Raw genomic sequence first — 14024 nt, 5'->3', positions numbered from 1 at the left:
CCCGTGCTTCAATAAAACCTTTTTGCACCAAAGACGTCTCAAGGATTCTTTCTTGGCTGTCGTCTTTGAACCCTAACGTCTTTCCTACATCAGCCAGCACTGGGAAGACAGTGAATGGACTGACACCTCAAAGACTGTCTCCAAAGTGCTGAAAATACTTCTGGGTCTGTGTAAGGAGAATATAGGACAAAGGTCAGTGAGTACAGGCAGGTGGGCAGGAAAGGTTAGGTCATTATTGTCTTGGGGTCAATCACAGGGTGGGGTCTTGCTGGCCCAGGGGCTGGAGGGGATAGTTTCAGTTCCCATCAGGAGATGCTTTGCCTGCAGGGTCTTGCCTGAGAGAAGAGATAAGCTGGAAAGAAGAACTTAATTAGGAAGTGTGAGGTCAAAATGGAGGTAGTAAAGTCCTCTTTCAAAGTAGGTGGTAAGTTTTTGTTTTGTTTTTTTTAAGATTTTATTTATTTATTTGACAGAGAGACAGCAAGAGAAGGAACACAAGCAGGGGGAGTGGGAGAGGGAGAAGCAGGCTCAGCAAGCCCCATGGAGGGCTCAATCCCAGGACCCTGGGACCATGACCTGAGCTGAAGGCAGATGCTTAACGACTGAGCGTGCCTGGTGGTAAGTTTTTGTTGGGAGGAAAACTTTAACTGTAACAATTTAGGCCGTAGTTGTCAGGGCCTGCAAATTAATTGACAACAGATTAACAGGAGAAAAGTTTATTATGCATGCAGGAGTTTCTATAGAGAGAGTAACTCCCTGAACAGCTAGAGGTAAAGGTTTATATAACCTGCCTTAATAAAGGGGGAGAGGAGAAAAAGGGGCTTAAGACTCAAATGCTGGAAGTTTCTGATAGACTTGTTTAAACAAAGCCCAAGGTACCCCAGGCCAGTCACCTCCCAGACTGGGTTCTTGGGACGGATTAGCCCGACTCCTAGGGCTCTGTTTTGTCAGATTAGGGAAATTCTGATAAGTTCTCTTCAGCCTCTGCTGTAGTTCAGATATTTTCACTTTGAAGCCATCTTTAGACCATTTCTGGTATAAAGAAATCCCTCCATTATACAACTGTGGAGTTAGGGGAGAGGTCATGACTAGGAATATCAGTTTAGGGATCATCAGCCTATAAATAGCATTTAAAACCAAGAAAATGCATGTAGATAGAAAAGTTCACGGTACACCAACATGAAAAGGAGACCATGAAGACAGAGGGAGTAACCAGTGAAAGCAGGAAAGAGGGCATCCTGAAGTCAAAGGAAATAGTGTTTCAAGGAGGAGCACGGGTAACATGCTGCTAACAGGTTGAGGTCATTGTCTGAGATTTGGCTCTTGGATGACGCGATCTGGAGGTCATAGTGACTTTGATGAGAGTTTCAGTGGATGGTTGGAGGGGATTCCAGAGTGAATGAGAGAAGACTGGAGACAGCAGTTATGTATAACTGTCAAGGATTGTGCTCAAAGAAAAGAAAATACAGCTGGAAGAATAAGTGGAATAAAGACAAAGTTCTTAAGATCTTTAAGAGAAGAAACGTACCGTGTTGGTATTCTGATGAAAGATCCAGTGGAGATGGGAAAATTGATGATTCAGAAAAGAAAGAATATTGCTGGGCAGCATCCTTAAGTGTGTTAGTAGGGGTGGACTCCGGACCTTGAACAGGTGAAGAGGGGTGGGTCCTAGAGCCTGAGTGGAGGACTTGGCCTTTGCCAGGAGCATGAACAGGAGAGTATGTGGACACAAGGCAGGTACATGAGGAGACTGGGTAGAAGTTTACATGTGATTGCAACAGACACCCACTGGTGATTGAGAATTGGTAACTGAGAATGGGGACGCAGTTTGTTAAGGTGAAAAATTATATTGTGACATTGCATGTATATCAATTCATTCTTCTTGGTCATTTGAAAATAATTTATCAGTCCTAACAGAGGTGTAAAAAAAACTGATGACTTTGGTTTTAGGCATATAGAGTACAGAGCAAAAGTAAAAAATGTAAACAGGACAAATGGAGAGCCATGGGATATAAATTTGGGTAAGAGATGTGAGCTCGTCGACAGAGGAGTGTCAGTTGAAGGTCTGAGGAGAGATGACCTCTCCTAAAGAACAAGAATGGCATTACACTGCAGGCTGGGCAGGGGAAGATGTGGCATACAGAGAAATCTTAATTTAAAAATAAAAATTTTATAAGATAATTTGATCATGATTTAAATTAGCCTGACCCTTTTAAGAGTAAGGTGGAAGAGTCACCTCCAAAAAGCCAAAGGGAGGTATGATAAGCAGTCTCAAAAACACTCCCAATTATCACTGCCTGCTGTGCAATAGGAGGGTGATACTCACCCCCTGTGCAGTCCACTCCCCTTGAGTGTGGGCAGGACCATGGTCTGCCTCTAACCAATAGAATGCGGCCAGAGGAGTGATGGAATGTCATCAGGACAGACTCACACCTCTTTTTCCCTCTTTCTCTCCATCTCTGTCTCTCCATGTCTCTCTCATCTCTTCCTCTGGATGAAATAAGCGGTCATTTCAGTTTTACCTCATACTTCTACCACCCTAAATTCCAGCCATATTGTGCTACTCGCTATCCTGAACACAAACTCACCATTTAATTTCAAGACTTTTAAAGAGAAATTTGATAAAGTCAAATGAATAGATTATAACAGATTTAATGATTATAACAAGATGAATTATATAAAGATTAATTAACTATAAAGTTAGCAAGGTCACTGGATACAAAGTTAGTTTACAAAAATCAATTTCTATATGCCAGCAATAAGCACAAAGGAAATAAACGTTTAAAGTGAAATCACTTAGGGGGGCACCTGGGTGGCTCAGTCAGTTAAGCATCTGCCTTCAGCTCAGGTCATGATCCCAGGGTCCTGGGATCGAGCCCCGCTTCAGGCTCCTTGCTCAGCAGGGAGTCTGCTTGGGATTCTCTCTCCCTTTCCCTCCGCCTACCCCCCCCCCAGCTTCTGCTCTCTTTCTCTCAAATAAATAAAATCTTCTTTTTTTTTTTTAAGTGAAATCATTTACCTTTTGAAAGCCATCAAGTACCTAGTAATGAATCTGATGAAAAATGAATAGGCAAGACCTATATACTGAATATTACAAAACAATACTGAGGAAAACTAAAAGGAGACAAGTGGAGAGAATGTCATTTTTATGATTTAAAAGATGCATAGATTCAACACAATGCCAATCAAAATCCCAGCAGGGTTTATGGGTGCATGTGTGCTATGTGTGCATATGTGTGTGTGCATGTGTAAATTGACAAGTTGATTCTAAAATATATGTGAAACACAAAAGGCCAAGAAGAGCCAAGACAATCTTGAAGAGTGAAGATGAAAGGCAGCACTACCAGATATCAAACCAAGCTTTTTAAAGTGATAGTAATTAAGATCATGATACTGGCACAAACATGGACAAATAGGGCAATGGGAGACAGAATCCAGCAACAGACCCACACCTATATGGTTACCTGACTGATGACAGAGGTGACCTGGCAGTGCAGTGGGGAAAGGACAGTCTTCACAATAATCAGTACTAGGTATCGTTTCAGGGAAAAAATCTTGGCCTCTACCTCACACCAGATGGATTACTGATCTAAATGTGTAAGAAAACAGAGAAACATCTTTATCATCTTGGAGTAGGCAAAAAGTGCTTAAACAAGACACAAAGTATTCACCAGAAGGGGAAAAAAATGATACATTGAACTAAATTAAAATTAGGAACTTCTATTCTTCAAAAGACACCATGAAACACTAAAAAGGCAGGCCAAAGATTAGAAGAAATCCACTATACTCCCATCTGACAAAAGAACGGTCATCATATAAAGAGGTCCCACAAAACAACATCTAAAAAAGCCAAGATATTAGGAAATGACAAAAAAAACACCAACACAAAACCTCAAATGGGCACCTTAAAAGACTAGATACACAGAAGTCCAGTAAACATATAAAAAGTTACTAAATTTCACTAGTTATCCAAGAAATGCAAATAAAACTTTAATAAATACCACTACATACCTACTAGAACAGATAAAACAAAACATACAGAAGATATCAAGTGTTGGCAAAGATATGTAACGACCAAAATGCTTACTATACTGCTAACAGGAGAGTTAGTTCACAAACTGGATCCTGTACTCAGAGGGTAGGGAGAGACCAAAGAAAGAAGCAGACCAGTCCTGATTGGTGGGTGGCAGGTCTAATAAACAAGGGAATTTACCTACAAGCCTTGTCTTGAATGGCCATAGATCTCTGCATCCACTTTCCAGAATCTTAAAAGTTCATGTAGAGGCCTTCACGGGTTCAGCACCTGTGCTGTCCAGATGGTCTTCATAACACACTTACTCTCTCAAGGCTGCGTCCTCAGAACAGCTCCCACTGTGGGAACAATGGGCGGAGCGTCAATTCCAAGGACAGGGGAGGGATGGAGGAGCCTCCCAGCTGCCCCGGTTCAGCTCTCAAGTCAACCACAGTCATGTCCTCTTGATTACTTCCTCAAAGAAGGAGTAAAAATTGGTACAACCACTTTGGAAGATTGAGAAGAGATTAAACTTGAACAAATATTAAATACCTATAGCCTAGCAATTCTTCTAGGTATAGATCTAGCAGGTACATATATATGGATGTAGGTAGGTATGTGTGCATATTTACCAAAAGACACATACCCAAATGTTCTTAAGAGCATTATTCCTAATGGCCACAAACTGGAAACTATCCAAATGCCCATCAACAGAATGAATAAATTGTGGTAAATTTACATAATGGGATGTCCTACAACAATGCAAATGAACAGTCTAAGCTACCTGCAACAATATGAATAAATCTGATCGACATAATATTGAGTGAAAGAAATCAGAGAAGAAATAATATGTATCATGATTTCGTTTATTTAAAGTCCCTTACCAGGCAAAATTTATCTATGACGTTAGAAGCCAAGAACAACTGGTTATCCTTGGCAAAGGTAGAGACCAAAGAGAACAGAATTTCTGTTCTGGGGTGCTGGTTAAACAGGTACATTCCCCTTATGAAAGCTCATTTAAGCCATTTCTATTTCAAATTTATACTTCAATAGTAAGTTAAAAAAAAAGATCAGGGAGAAGAGGAAGAACCAGCAAAGAAGACTGAAGCAGGCAAACCGTGGAGAAGGAAGAAAACCAGATTGTAACGCCCTGAGAGCCACTTGAAAATAGTTCATCAAGGGGTGCGTGGGTGGCTCAGTAGGTTGAGAGCCTGCCTTCCGCTTGGGTCATGATCTCAAGGTCCTGAGATTGAGCCCAAGCTCCCTGCTCAGCAGGGAGTCTGCTTTTCCCTCTGCCTCTTCCCCCTGCCCATGCTCACTCACGCACACACACTCTCTCTCTCTCCCTCCCTCTCAAATAAATTTAAAAATCTTTAAAAAAAAATAGTTCATCAAGAAAGAAGAGATATATCCAGAATATATAAACAACTCAACACTAAAAAGACAAATATTCCATTAGAAAGGGGTGAAGAATTTGGATATTTCCCCAAAGAAGATATGTGAATGGCTAATAAGCACATGAAAAAATGCTTACCATCATTAGTCATTAAGGAAATGCAAAACAAAATCAAAAGGAGGTACCACTTCATGCCCTCTAGGATGGCTATAATCAAAAAGACAGACAATAACAAGTGTTAGCAAGGATGTAGAGAAATTGGAATACTCATACATTATAGGTGAAGAGTCAAATGGTGTAGCCACCACGGAAAACAGTCTGGCGGTTATGGAAAATGTTAGGCAGAGTTACCACATGAACCAGCAGTTATACTCCTAGGAATATATCCAAGAGAAATGAAAACATATCAACACAAAAACTTACGTGAACATTCATAGCAGCAATATTCACAATATCGAATAGTGAAAATAAGCCAAAAGGTGAAGACAACCCAAATGTCCATCAACTGATGAATGAATAAACAAAATGTGATAGATGCATAGAGTCGCATATTACTCAGCAACGAATAAGAACATGGTTTCAATACATGCTACAACATGGATGAACCTCAAAAACATCCTGGTAAGGGAAAGGAGCTAGACAGAAAAGGCCACATATTGTATGGTGCCAGTTACGTGAAATGTCTAGAAGGTGCGAATCCATAGACACAGAGAGTAAATCAGCCATCACCTGGGAGGAAGAAGTAACCACTAAATTGTACAAGGTCTTTTGGGGGATGATAAAGATGTTCTGAAGTTAGATTATGGGGATGGTTGTACACAAAATACACTAAAAACCACTGGATAGCACCGTTTAAAAGTAAGAATTTTAGAATATACAAATTCTATATAAATTGCTTTATTTTTTAAAAAAGGAAGGGGCGATCACCAGAGAATGAAGCTAGGAGAACTTGTTTAGACATCTTTTCTACCAAAAGATCCTACTTCCAGAAAAATAGTATTTGCTCATAAGGAAAGTTTAAGACAGCTTATTTAGGGATAAAATAAACCCTCCATGCATTAAAAGAAGACTTCTGAGCCATCAATGAAAGCCTCAGGAAAGGCACTTAGAAAGGCAGTTGTTTGAAAATGAGGTCTTAGGGCCTAAAAGGCAACAAAACGGTATTTGTCTTACCACCAAACTTAAAAGCAAAACCTAATACAATTTCTGAGATGAAAAACGGTTCAGAGATATCTTTGCATAATTCAAGAATATAAACTCTGATCACAAAACTCTTTATCCTTGTTTTAGGTGGTTCAAATATCTCACTACCAGTTACATACTAGTTCAAATTCAATTCCAGATAATGTCCTACTTATTAACGACCAGGGGACCTGTTACACTCATCTCTGTGTACTTCGCTGTACTTAATGCTGTGTCTTGTGTACAGGATGTCCCTGATAACAATCAACTGAATAAAGGACTTAATGAATTAGTGAGTCAGTGAATAAAAGAATGAGTGAATGATATGAAATCTTTTTGTTTCTAAAATCCCCTGTATCTATGCCTCCTTTTCACAGATCTGACCCAGTAGCTATAGAATCTTTCTGTACGGTTTTCCCTAATTTGGTGGTATATTTTATCATCTCTTGGCTATACGAAATATTCAGTTAGGTAGTATGGAATTTTGTTTAGGGCTGCTCACAAAGACAAAACACACACACACACACACACACACACACACACACACACACACACAGACAAATCCTTAAAAGCAAGACCAAAAAACTCCAAGGTGTCCACAAAAGGAAATGCTGTAAGCATTCTCATCACTGCACCTGGAAGGATTAAGAGGGTGAAAGGGAGCGCGCCTGGGTGGCTCAGCTGGTTAAGCGACTACCTTCGGCTCAGGTCATGATCCCAGGGTCCTGGGATCGAGTCCCACATCAGGCTCCCCTTGCTCTGCGGGAGCCTGCTTCTCCCTCTGCCTCTGCCTGCCACTCCCCGGGCTTATGCTCTCTCTCTCTCTCTCTCTCTCTGTCAAATAAATAAAATCTTTAAAAAAAAAAGAAAAAAAGAGGGTGAAAGGGAGGCAGAGCCTGGGGAGGAAAAGAGAGGAGACTCTGACATACAGACAATGGATCTGTACTTTTCAGGCTGGAGACACAAAGGTTGAGAAGCGAATCAGGCGTTCAAATTCTCAGAAAACACATGCGATCTGGACAAAGTGAATCCAGGTTTGGTTTTTTTTTTCCAATGAATCCCAAAATGTTTCCATTAAAAAGTACTGTTTGCATCCTCTACAATGTATGTTGAAAACAATTAAGAATGACTTCATTTGGTAAGTAACAAGCTTCAGGAACTCATTACCCCCAAAATACAGTAGAATTAGACAAACATAAAAGAGTTTATTTAAAATGTTGGCATAAATGTTTAAAAATCTGAGCCGTGCATGATCATTTATTCATTCAAAAGACATTTACTTAACACTTGCTTTGGTCCTCGCCCTGCTTGTACCAGATCAGGAATACTGATAGGGAAGGGGACAACACAGAGAAGTACTTCTCAAGAAAGCAAGAAGAGGGGCACCTGGGTGGCTCCATCGGTTAAGCGTTGGACTCTTGGTTTCGGCTCAGGTCATGATCTCAGGGTCGTGAGGTTGGGCTCCTCGTTCAGCAGAGTCTGCTTTTCCCTATTCCTCTCCTCCTCCTCCTCTCTCTCTCTCAAATAAATAAATAAATTTTTAAAAATCTTAAAAAAAAAAAAACAAGAATAAAGCAAGGAAGGGAGGAAAGGAAGGACTTCTAGAAGGAGCGTGGTGCTCCCAGCAGAGGAGAGTCAGCAATGCCAAGGTGAGAAGCTGGACGGGTCAGCAATGAGGTGAGCTAGACCTACTCCGAAGTGCAGAGTGAACTGGATCAATTCAGCCCCTTCCTATGACCAGTGGGGATAGCGGGGGGGAGGGGGCGGCTAGAAGGTTAATCCTCTGTCTTCTAGAGTCATCGTTGTCTAGGACCTCAGAAGCAGTGTGTGTGACCAGGACCCTGAACTCAGGACCAGGCTCGACAAGGTTTCTGACCAGAATTCCTGAGTCTGGGGTGGGTGAGCTCTCACTCTCCGGATAATAAATCTTTCCCATGACGAGATCCTAAACCTGGTTTCTTGCTGTTCCAAGTCCAGGGTGGTGCCCTCTTTGTACTCTTGAATGTCCATAGTGAGTCTGAGCTGACAGATTCTCTCTACCATCCCGTGTCCTCCCGCACCTGCGGACCAGTGGGCAGAGGGCCACCGCCCTTTGCCGGGACAGGACACCCGGCCGGATGGACAAGTAAGGCAATTCCTCTCTTCTTTTGCAACTCTGGTTTTAGACAAGTTGCAGGACAATCTGTTGTCACGGAGCTTTGCAACTGCAAACAATTGCAGTGTTCGGACTGTTGACTAAAGACTCATTCCTACCATTAAAAGAAAAGCATGTTCCAATTCGATATTTTTAATATAAGGAATGTTTCCAACTGCAGAAATTCATTCCTAACTTGAAGAGAAAATATTTTCCCACTGATGAAATTTATCAACGTGGTGTATAATCTTTTGGGAAGAAAAACCGTAGCAGTGATAAAAACGTCAGCCGGGAACCATATGTTTAAAAAGCAGCCATTTTAAACTAAGGACAATATGTCAATGATAGAGCTGATTCACGTCATTTTGCACATTGTCACACCCATCTCACCTGTGAATTTTGCAAAAAGATTTTGCGAAACAACCCCTAAGCTTAGAACCTTGCACTGGAGGGGCGCCTGGGTGGCTCACGTCATGATCTCAGGGTCCTGGGAATGATCTCAGGGTCCTGGGATCGAGTCCCGCATGGGGAATTCCTGCTCAGCGGGGAGCTTGCTTCTCCCTCTGCCTCTGCCCCTCCCCCTGCTCATGCTCTCTCTGTCAAATAAATAAAATCTAAAAAAAAAAAAAGAACATCACACTGGAAACGGACCTTATAAGTCACTTTTTGAATACTTTCATACTATGATTATCCTAGGATAATCTTAAAAGAATGATCAATTAATTACGCAATACTTTATGTTATAAACGCAAAAGAAAATAGTATATAAAAATCGACGCACACTGGCAGAAACTTCGCAGTAAAAAGACATTCATTTCACCCATAATTTTAGTATTTCTCATACATTATATTATTTTGTAAACCAAGGTCCTTTTAAAGTAGGCTGGATTCTAGCAGAAAATGAGATTACTAAATTTTTTCTGAAGGTGTTAAGTCATTACTACTTTCAGAGCATAATAATTTTATGTGCTTTAATAACTTTTTTTTTAAAGAATCCACTCTAATGTCTGTTCCAGTTAACTGTTTTTGTGTACCAAATGCCCCAACTAGCGCTGCTTTGCAGTATAAACAAAACAATTCTATAGAATAGAATAGCTAACTATTCTCTCCAGTAGCCCTCTCTCTCTCTCTTTTTGTATTGTTTTCTGTAACATTTATGTTTGAATGTTAACATTCTTGTTTTTTTATTTTTTTAAAGATTTTATTTATTTATTTGACAGAGAGAGAGACAGTGAGAGAGGGAACACAAGCAGGGGGAGTGGGAGAGGGAGAGGCGGGCTTCCTGCTCTGCCCATGTGGGGCTCCATGCGGGACTCGATCCCAGGACCCTGGGATCATGACCTGAGCCGAAGGCAGACGCTTAACGACTGAGCCACCCAGGTGCCCCAACATTCTTGTTTCAATTAACTGTCCTTTGCTTCAGATTATTAAAGAAATGAAAATTGCCCATAGCTTATCTTCCAAAGAGAGCCACTTTCACCATTTTGGTGCATTTGCTTCTAGTCTTGAAAAGCAACTTTTTGATTTAATTTTTTTACGATTTTTTTTTTTTTTAAGTAATCACTACACCTAACGTGGGGCTTGAACTCACAACCCCAAGATCAAGAGGCACATGCTCTTCTGACTGAGCCAGCCAAGTGCCCTGATTTAATTTTAAAACTTTTTTTCTTATTATAAAAGGAATACACACTCATTCAAGAAATCAGTCAAACCTTCTTGATAAACTTGTGTTTTTCAAAATGCAATGCTAGTGAAATACAAGAATCTGAGGAAATTGGACTCATATCTGTTGAGAGTGTTAAGTGACAAATCTTTTAGGAAGGCAGTTTGGCAGTTTTTATCATTAATGAATATGTGTGGGCCCTCTGACCTAGAGACTCCATGTAGGAATCTTTCCCACAAAAATTCTTGTGCATGCACATAAAGATAAGAACAGTCACTGAAACACTGTTTATAATAGAAAAAATTAGTAAACAGCTTAATATCCATCATTAAGGATATAGGTAAATGAATGGTGATACAGCATTTATATATACATATATATATACATGTATATGTATATATATATATATTATAAATACTGTGCCACTATTGAAATATATTAAATGAATTAGATCAAATTTATTTTAAAAGTTTTTGAATTAAAAACATGAAGTAAACCAGCATACACTGATATTTAAGAATCTCCCAAAGGGCACCAGCTGGCTCTTGGTTTCAGCTCAGGTCATGATCTCAAGAGTCTTGAGATGGAGCCTAGCCTAGGGCTCTGTGCTCAACATGGAGTCGGCCTGAGATTCTCTCCCTCCTCCTCCCCGTTCCCACATGCACACGCATGCGCTCTCTCTCTCTCCCTAAACAAATAAATCTTTTTGAAAAAATCTCCCAAGATGCGGTATAAAATGAAAGAGGTAAATTCTGAAACAGTATGTATGGTATGGTCACATCTATGCACATATGCACACAGATACGAAGAAAAATGCACAGAAAGGGACTGGAAGGATGTGCACAAAACTGTCCCATCTGGGGCAGGAGCACCCAGCAGAACCAAGGGGAGGGAGCCTCACACTCAGCTCTGGGGCACTGTGGCTGGCTTCACTCTGCAATAAGAATGCATTCATGTGGGACATCTGGGTGGCTCAGTCGGTTAAGCGTCTGCCTTCAAGTTCAGGTCATGATCCCAGGATCCTGGGATCGAGCCCCGCATCGGGCTCCCTGCTCAGCTGGAAGTCTGCTTCTCCCTCTCCCTCTCCCCCTGCTTGTGTTCCTTCCCTCTCTCGCTGTCTCTCTCTGTCAAATAAATAAATAAATAAATCTTAAAAAAAAAAAAAGAGTTGCATGCTCTTCCAACTACACCAGCCAGGTGCCCTGACTTATATAACTTTAAAAAGTGATACTACAATTCACTTCTTCATTGTCAGAGACCTTATTAATTTAGTATTTTAAAATACCACTTCTTAGATGATAAAAGATATATGATTATAAAACATTCAGATAATGTAAAAATATAATTAAGAAGATAAAAATCACCAGAGAGGGGCCCCTGGGTGGCTCAGATGGTTAAGTGTCTGCCTTAGGCTCGGGTCATGATCCCAGAGTCCTGGGATAGAGCCCCGCATCGGGCTCCCTGCTTGGCGGGGAGCCTGCTTCTCCCTCTCCCTCTACTGTTCCCCCTGCTTGTGCTCTCTCGCTCTCTCTGTCAAATAAATAAATAAAATCTTAAAAAAAATTTTTTTTAATTAAAAAAAAAAATCACCAGAGATAGCTTCTTGTACTTTCTTCTATTCATATATGTGTGTATGTATACAGATATACATATATATATTATTTTAAGACAAAACTGAGATCATATTTTGTATATATATTATATCCTGATTGATTTTTCATTTAATATTTTATCATGACAGTATCGTGTGATTAGAGTTTGAAAACATGATTTTTTAAATTATGAAATAATTCAAGCATACAAAAACATAGAAACTCACATGGTGAACACCCATGGACCCACCATCCAGCTGAAGAAATAAACATTACAGATTAATAAACTCCATTTGCTCGCTCCTCCACCCCACGTTCCCTTCTCTCTCTCCAGAAGAAACACGTTGGTTTGAATGTGGTGTTTGTCGTTCCCATGTGGGTTTTAGACATTTTACGTGTAATATACGTATGTACGGAACAGTACATAGCATTGCTTTGCTGAAAACTGGACTTTTAATGCCTGATTAATGTGCTATATTATATGCTATAATTATTCAACTTGTCCCCTGTTAGTGGGCATTTTAGAACAAATAGCATTTTTACACTACCTTTTTAGGTAAAGATTTTAAACTTGCTACAAAGAAATGTAGTCTCCTTGGTGGAATTACTCTATTACAGTCACAAACTCCAGAGCCAACCCCACCTTTCCCATGTCTTCTTGACTTGGCTCTGTTTTCAGAGAACTTACTTGCAAATCCACTACGAAAAGAATATTGCAAGGCTGGAGGGCAGAAGCAGCACTGGGCCAGAGCTGGGCCTTTCACAGTCCTGTTCTGGGACTCTTGCTTCTCCTTTGCACACCAGCAATCTCGCAAGCTACACACTGAACACAAACAGCACAGGATGTCCCAGACTGGGATAGCCGGTTTCTCTTTCCAAGTTGGACTCTCCTTCATAAGGTGATCATTCTATACCTCCTGCTCTAATCTAACCGTAATCTCCTTTGCTCTCTAGGCTTAGGTTTCTCCAAATAAGTCAGATATCTGTCACCTGACGTGACATGTCATCAAAATGATAGTCACTTCTTGGAAGTCACTATGAAGTATATCAGTCACCAGGAAGTCCGACAAAATAACAGCACGAGCCCTTCAATAAATACGCCAGAATGTCTATGCTCTCAACCAGCGAGCGGTCCACTTCAAGAAGGAATCATTTATTCCAGCCATTGCTCAAATTCTCTTTGAAGACCTTCTTTTGAAATGGCCTTCAGAAACCAAATCTCCTAAATGGTGACAAATCTTTTCCGCTGGACAGTAGGTTCCATTTACAGAGGAGTTTGGAGCCAGCTGGGATGGCAGAGCTGGTGCCGAAGGAAGCCGCCTTGTCTGCTAATGAGGTGACACCGGGACAGCCACGGGGGCTGTTTGCGACCAGTGTCCATTCTGATTGGTCAGTGCTGTGCCATCTCAGTTATAAAAATCATCTGAAGGGCGCCTGGCTGGCTCAGTCAGTAGAGCATGCGACTCTTGATCTCAGGGTTGTGAGGTCAAGCCCCACTTTGAGTATAGAGATTACTTAAAAATAAAATCTTTAAGGGCGCCTGGGTGGCTCAGTCGTTAAAGTGTCTGCCTTCGACTCAGGTCATGATCCCAGGATTCTGGGATCGAGTCCCCCATCAGGCTCCCTGCTTGGCAAGAAGCCTGCTTCTCTCTCTGCCACAACCCCTGCTTGTGTTCCTGCTCTCGCTCTCTCTCTCTCTGTCAAATACATAAATAAAATCTTTAAAAATAAATAAAATATAATAAAATCTTTAAAAAATTAAATAAATAAAAATAATTTGAATCTCACACCTCCTAGGGGACTTGATCACCCTCCCATTTCCATTAGCCATCCCCAAAGCACCCCCAAATTATGCCATTCTTTTTTTTTTTTTAAGATTTTTTATTTATTCATTTGAGAGTGAGAGAGAGAAAGAGAGAGAGCACAAGCAGGGGGAGGGGCAGAGGGCGAAGCAAGCTTCCCGCTGAGCTGGGAGCCGGAAGCAGACACAGGGCTCCAACCCAGGACCTGGAGATCATGATCTGAGCCAAAAGCAGACGCCCTAC

This window comes from Phoca vitulina, unplaced genomic scaffold, assembly GCF_004348235.1.
Source record: "Phoca vitulina isolate PV1807 unplaced genomic scaffold, GSC_HSeal_1.0 scaffold4, whole genome shotgun sequence".
NCBI classification, from domain to species: Eukaryota; Metazoa; Chordata; class Mammalia; order Carnivora; family Phocidae; genus Phoca; species Phoca vitulina.
Note: the sequence above shows the minus strand (reverse complement) of the source record.